At 48.7% G+C, this 5358-nt stretch overlaps 1 pseudogene; it reads right to left on the reverse strand.

The window, feature by feature from the left end:
* Window positions 1-4720, reverse strand: part of LOC110589780 — a 5536-nt pseudogene extending 816 nt beyond the window's left edge.
* Between the last annotated feature and the right edge of the window lie 638 nt (window positions 4721-5358).

Raw genomic sequence — 5358 nt, forward strand, 5'->3', positions numbered from 1 at the left:
ACCTCGATTGTAACGTTAGTTCTCAAAATATGAAAGGTGACAAAATGGGAGCCTACAGAGGTTGAAAGTGGCACACACACACACACACCCCCACCCACCCATCAAGTTTGTCAAGGTCATAAATGTGAGCGTTGACAGACGTCCCTCTTGGGCTCATCTGAGGCTCGCCTCAATGGATATCAGTTGTAGTCTGTGAAAGCTGATGAAAATCCTTCCCTTACATATCACGTTAACCCCAGTGTGGGCACAGGATGGCCTCAAGCTAATCCTAGAATTCACAGTGGTTTCGAGGACAGACTCTGGGTTCAGAATCTCTGGGCATGCGTCTTGGTTCTGACAAACACTAGCTCATTTAGTGATGACTAGAGTCATCATCTGTAAAATGGGGATGAAAGCAGTCCCTCCAAGGGTTGTTGAGAAGAGTACACTCCTCTGTATAAAGCCCCATGGGGCCCAGCGCACATAATAGGCCCTCAATAAATGACAGTTAGCATTGCAATGAGCCTGAGGGCGGGCATGACTCTCCTCACGGGCAGCTCACCGCTCAGGCTATGTTTCTGTTACTTGTCTTCTATCCCCCCACCCCAGCCCCAGCTCCTGGCTCAGGGCCCAGCACAAGGTGGGTGGTGACGAATGGTTGCTGAAGGAAGACATGAGAAACTGAAGAGGAATGAATGAATGAACTCATTCGGCATTCACGAGCTAAGGCATTCGCTAGGCAGCAGGGAAGCAAGTCAGAATAAGGCACCACTTTGGCCCGCAAGTTGCTCTGCGCTGGGACCAGAAATTAGAAGTGCCAGCCCACAGATTTCACTTAAAAGACCCAAACTGCTGGCTACCTGAGAGCTGGCAGCCCTGGCCCCCATTCCCACCTGCCAGCAAGCAGCAGGACCTGACCTCCCCTGCTCCAAACTCACTGTTGGCTTGGCCCACAGGCCTTTGAGTTTACAAGCCTGGGCAAACAGTGCAGAGGATGGAGCCCAGGAGGCCAGGGGCCTCACTCAGCCCGCAGCCTGCTGCCCAGGGGAGACAAAAAGGCAGGGCATGGGCTCTTTTCCCACATAGGACCATGCAGGTGACAATGGGCAGGTCAGTCCCCTTCCCTGGCTTTAGTTTGCCCCCAAGGTACATGAAGGGGCTCTAGCAGATCAATGGCTTTTATGCATTTTTTTTAAAGATTTTATTTATTTATTTGAGACAGAGAGAATGAGATAGAGAGAGCATGAGAGGGAGGAGAGTCAGAGGGAGAAGCAGACTCCCCGCCGAGCAGGGAGCCCGATGCGGGACTCGATCCCGGGACTCCAGGATCATGACCTGAGCCGAAGGCAGTCGCTTAACCGACTGAGCCACCCAGGCGCCCTTTTATGCATTTTTTTAAAAGTACTTGAAACCATCCCTGCACCCCCACCCCAAATGAAAGTAGACACACACATGGGTATGAGCAGAGCTAGTTGGGAGAAGGCTGGGCAGTGGGGCAGGGCTCGAGCCAGTCAGACCCCCACTCCCCACATTTGTCCCCTTCATGGGGCCTCTGGCCACAGGAATCTGGGAAGAACAATAGGAAAATGGTTCTGACATTTGGAATTCTGGAACCACATCTCACCTGTCCTCCCAGGCTCAAACCCACCAGTACCAGGCCAGGCGAGGAACAGGCGTGAGGGCAGTGGGAGCCGGATTTACTACTACTAGTCAAAGCATCTTAGACTCTTTCAACCAGACCCACTTGGTGTACATAACAAGGATTTTTTATTTCCATCAAGAAATCTGTGCTCTCCCATTTGTCTTGAAATATGTGGCCCTCTTTGTTATCTTTCGTTTTTCTGTGTTTGATGGAGATGTGGATATCAAGAAATAGTTTACATTCTTCCACATTTTGTAGAAGGAAGCCAGCATTGCAACTGGCAGAGATAATGGGAGAGAATGGCTGCCATCAGCCTCAGGACAGGGAGGTGACAGGGAAGAGCGGGGACTGTCCACAGGGTAGCCAGTGCCTGCTTTGAAGGAAGGGGATACCAGGGTGGCCATATCTGCTATTTCTAGAAAATCAGAATCCCAGACTTTTTATGAGAAATCTCCTGATTTTATTTATTTATTTATTTATTTATTTATGGAAATCTCCTGATTTTTAAATAGTGGTTATTTCTCATTTTTCCCCCAAACAAAACACTGCTGCAACAAAACATATCCATAGGTCCGGATTTACCCCTGGAGCCACCAGTTTGAGCCTTCCACTCTAAGTCTAGGCTAGGAAGCCAGTTCTCCTTGGGGACGGGCTGCCTTCCTACCTTGAACTTGGTAAGATCAAGTTTGAGCTGACAACTCGGCAATGGAGGGGTGGGGGGTTCTTGGGAACCCCACACAAACTCCCTCCCTCCCGCCTGCCACAGAGAACAGATGTAATGTATGAACTGAGACAAGAACGCAGCTTGAGACTGGATGGACCGTCGAAAGAGGAAGAACAATTTTTTCAAAAATAGTGACAGGCAATCTGTTTGACGACGCTGAGAAGGGTTTAAACCAACACCCTGAGGGTTTACACCAGAACACAGGAACCACCAAGTGCTCCACACACCAGTGCCAGGATCTTTCTAAAACAAATCAACCGAGTTTCCAGCACCCTGCTTACACCCTCACTGGCTCCCCATTGCCCTCAGAGTAAAGTCCAAAGGCAAGTGCCTTAACTTAACCTTAATGCCTTACAGGATCCAGCCTCTTCTCCGGGCCCCTCCCCCACCTTCCCCATGTCCCCTTGCTGTCCCCACAAAAGGACTTTTCCTTCTCTCTCTACTGGGGCTTTTTACAAATTTTCTCTCTAACCTGGAACACCCTCCTCCTGCCCTTCTTTTCCTGCCCAACTCTCTCCATAGGACTCAGTTCACGTGTTACCTCCCCCAGAAAGCCTTCCCTGATCACACCTCAGGCTGAATTTAGGTGTCACTCCTGCACCCACTACCCTCTGCTTCACTCCATCTTTGTCCAAGTCACTGTGAATTGTAATTATGCACGGGGGACACAAAATCTCCCATGCTTAGTGTGGAGTAGGCACGCAGCAAATGTGTGAAAGGAGGAGGGAGATCTGAAATGAAATAGACCCCATCCTACAAATGCTTTGGGGTATAGATCTCCCTGGGAATGGAGGTCTCAGTGGGTACTTAAAGTCCTTTCCATCACTTCGACCTCAAAGAATCAGAGTCCGGTTCAAAGTTGGCAGGACTGCTACTCAGAGAGGGACAGAATTCATCAGCGGTCACACAGCAACATGGGGGCAAAACCGCAATGAAAATTCAAATCAGAACTCTGCTGTGTTGTTGGCTTTTATTTACTTCCCCAGATGCCCCTTCCTCCCCCACACCCCGTCTGCCAAGGGCTGGGGGGGGGGGGGGAGTCAAGGTGATGGAGTCAGTAGCAGGGGTGGGGAGAACAGACACAGAAGGTATTTTCTCTTCTAGGTCTTCACGGGCATTAGCTCTGTGAATTATTCATCAGAAAATCTGCTTGAGGTAGTGTCTTAGTCTTAATTTTCAATTCCCCTAATGCTGGCCAATTCTGTGCTGAAAACCTCTCAATTATTAATGTTTCTAAAACAATATTTGTTTTCTCTGCATCAAGCAACAACCAAGTTCTCCTAGCGAGTGATCCTGCCCCCAAAATTCCCACAGAGAGGTTTGCCTTGCTGAGGAAGCGTTTCAGAGGGGTCAGGGGTATGTCGGGGTTCAGCAACCAGACTGAGACCATTAAGCCATGCAGAGACAGGTATCAGGAACTCCCTGGACAAAAGAAACTATAAAAATAGCAAAAAAGATTACTACGTATTGGCATCTTACGTGCCAAGGGTAAAGCTAAACAAAAAAATAAAGCTTTACTTTTACTTATTTAACCCATGGTTTGCTTTTGAAATTCAAATAACTCCTTTAAACTGAAAACAAGTCTTAAAACTGCATTTAGAGTCAAACCCCTTTTGTTCTAAAAATCCTAAGGAGTATTTCTAGGTGAGGCGGAAGTATTTCTAGATTAACAAGACTAGATCTGACTTGGACTGGATTCTTGTAGAGAATGGCGGGGAAAAAATGGCTATTTATGGAAAATGGTCTCTGCATAGGTACTCAGAGGCACACACTCGTGACAGAAGATTCTTCAGTACATGCTGGCATCTTAGAAGGAGTTCTCAGAGAGCTTAGCTTTATTTTCTGCAATCTGTTGCTCTCCGACAAGGGGCCGTCCACAGGCATACCGAGTGTGACCACAGGGGAGGGTGGAGTCGCTTCTGTAAAGAAATTTGGGGACCTCAGTGCAAAAGTTAGCTGAACTTGGCTCACTCATCTCTAGGGCGACAGCCTCCTCCTATCAACATCACTCGTTTGCCATAGCTTTATATTTCTACTCCCAAGTTTCTGGCCTTGGAGAAAAGCTCACTCCATCTTTTGCACAAGAAGTGACACCAGGGTCCCCAGAATGGCTGAGATCTCAGCGTATATGATGCACATTCGCCAGAAGTCATCTTTTCTCCACAGCTTCACTCGAATTCGGGAATTCCAAGTTCAACATGTAAATCCATTAACTTCATGTCATTGTCTGAAACCTTTTCTTGATTTGGAGCTTCCAATACCAGTGCCAAGGTGTCTGCATCAGCTTCGGCCCTCGGCCTAACGATGTCTTCATTGCCGGCACAGTTTCCTACATTGGACACGCTGGTGGGGTTCACTCCCATGGTCAAGTCGCAGTCACAGCCAGATGCGTGGAAACCTTGGGAGTGCACCTTGGAACATGGTGGCCGAGTCACCAGGCTGAGGCGACGGGTGGAGGGAAGGAGGAAGGGGTAGCCGGCTTAGATGTCACAGGATGACAGCGAGCGGGGAAGTCAGTGGTGAGAGCCTGTGACCCGGGAAGATCACAACCTACTTAGGTAACTTACAAAAACTCCCCGCGGTAAGACTCATCAGCCCCATTTTACAGATAAGGAAACAGACTCAGAGAGGCCCAATCTTTGCCTGTGGCTCCTCAGCTCATCACTGAGGAGAATAGGATTTGGACCCAAGTCTATGTGACTTCATAGTCAGTACATTTTCCCCCTTGACACTACAGTGCCATCTGGGATTTTAGTTGCATCCAAGGAAGAACTGTCTGGAAGTAAATGATGTTACTCTCAAAGAGCACTTGGAACAAGGCATGGCTGGAAGGGAGATATGAATGGGAGGAAATTCTGAATGGAGGGCATCTCTAGAGTCCCTGTGAGGGGCCGCTCTCCTCTGTTGTAACACAACCTACGCTGCCCAAGGTCTTGGGGTGGGGGGCGGGGCACACAAACTCTCCAAACAGTGACAAAGGCATTTGTGTCCCACCTTTAACACTCAGACTCAC

The sequence above is a fragment of the Neomonachus schauinslandi genome, chromosome 5, assembly GCF_002201575.2.
Source record: "Neomonachus schauinslandi chromosome 5, ASM220157v2, whole genome shotgun sequence".
In the NCBI taxonomy this organism is placed as follows: domain Eukaryota; kingdom Metazoa; phylum Chordata; class Mammalia; order Carnivora; family Phocidae; genus Neomonachus; species Neomonachus schauinslandi.